The sequence below is a fragment of the Poecilia latipinna genome, unplaced genomic scaffold (genome assembly GCF_001443285.1).
Source record: "Poecilia latipinna isolate Pla-1442-1.1 unplaced genomic scaffold, P_latipinna-1.0 Scaffold7842, whole genome shotgun sequence".
Classification (NCBI taxonomy): domain Eukaryota; kingdom Metazoa; phylum Chordata; class Actinopteri; order Cyprinodontiformes; family Poeciliidae; genus Poecilia; species Poecilia latipinna.
Genome location: NW_015120458.1, coordinates 1 through 1,534, shown reverse-complemented (window position 1 = coordinate 1,534; position 1,534 = coordinate 1). Strand labels below are relative to the sequence as shown.

General features: G+C 45.0%; 1 long non-coding RNA gene across 1 annotated transcript; it reads right to left on the bottom strand.

Moving 5' to 3' along the window:
* Nucleotides 1-1,386, bottom strand: LOC106944290 (uncharacterized). Its single transcript, XR_001424198.1, has 5 exons — nucleotides 919-1,386; nucleotides 679-825; nucleotides 544-595; nucleotides 360-460; nucleotides 1-44 (listed from the first exon to the last, which is right to left on the bottom strand). It is a non-coding gene; the product is annotated as an uncharacterized LOC106944290 (long non-coding RNA).
* Between the last annotated feature and the right edge of the window lie 148 nt (nucleotides 1,387-1,534).

The following is a 1,534-nucleotide window of genomic DNA, read 5'->3' as shown; positions in this document are numbered from 1 at the left end:
AGGAGATTCTCCCTTCACCTCCCATTTCTGCCACTGCAGCTTCTCTGAAAACACAGAGAGACTCTAACTGACCAGAGCTTGGAGAACAACGGTTTCCTTTTGGTTTCTTGGTCTGAATTCAGACTCAAAAACTGAGAAAGTTGGTTAAAATCCATAAAAACTGGTCTTTACATGGTGATTCTTTGAATCTTAAAAGGTTTTGATACGTTCAGGTATTGTACCGCTGATTTTAAGATTATCATAATGAAATCAGAGTCAACATATTCATATTTATTTATTCAGTTTAAGACGTTTAAATAAGCATGTATTGCATCATGATGTGTTGTTTTAAAGTGGATCCCAGCCTGACCAAAGTGTACCTGTGTTCAGAGCGTAAAGGTCCTGACAAAACGTTCCTCCTGCTCCGTGACCTCCAAACATGAAGAGCTGATCTCCAGCCTGAGCGAAACGCTGCCCCCATCTGGAGAGGCAGAAACAGACGATGTGAATATCCAGGATGAAACTCAGAGATTATCAATGTCATTTGGTCTGATTGAGTCTCACAGGGCAGGAGGAAGCGATCCGCTGGTTTTAACCGGAGTCCAGGTGACGGACACTGAAACAAAGTCAGGATCCAGACTTCAGTCCTACATGTTTCATTTCCTCTGGACGGAAACGATTCAGGATGAGGTTTTTAACCTGTGTTGAAGACCAGGAGGTCGTCGGTTGGCTCGCCCTCCAGCTGCCCTCCGTACACGTAGATGTTGTCTCCAGCAGCAGCAGAGCCGTAATGGAGAACCCTGGGAGCCACGCCGCCGGCTGACAGGCATTCCCAGGCCAAAGACACTGCAGAGAACATGGAACGTCATCAGATCGCTGAGAGACGTGAAGCTGAAGACCAAACCTGGAGGGAAGGAGGCGATGGGGCGTTGGCCTCACCGACGTCGAAGCTGAAGACGCCTGGGAGGCATTCAGAGGCTTCAGGACTGGAGGATCCTCCGAACAGATACAGCTTCCCTCTGACGACGCTGAGCAGCAGACGATGTTACATCAGGGCCAAACATCAACAGAGCAGTTGGCTTTTCAAAGGTTGGTCAAACTTTGTTTGGACAGAAGCTGCTGTTCCCTGGTTTATGTCCCACATCTGTACCTGTTCAGTTAGTGATTAACTCATTAGCGCTGCTGTGTCCCGCAGGCGGGACGTAGCAACATCCTGTGTTCTTTTTGTTGCAGCAATCTTATTTAGAAATCTAGGATTCTGGAGATTCCAATAATAAATGCCAACCAAGGATTCAATCATAACGCAGTAAATACTTTAGTCAAGTCCAGTGATGGGCACACTTCTGCTAATGCGCTAATAGCACAGCTAACTTTGAACATCTTTAGCACACTTAGCTTTAGCATTAGCTTCTGAATAGCGCTAATTTTCTTGGCTGTTTTGTAAATTTTCAGTTGAATAAAGTTTGACATCTGAAGTAGTTAGAAGTTTATGCTCTTATTTTGAAGTGGATAAAGTTTGTTTACTCAGCAGTTTTTTGTGACTCCTTTTGCTATT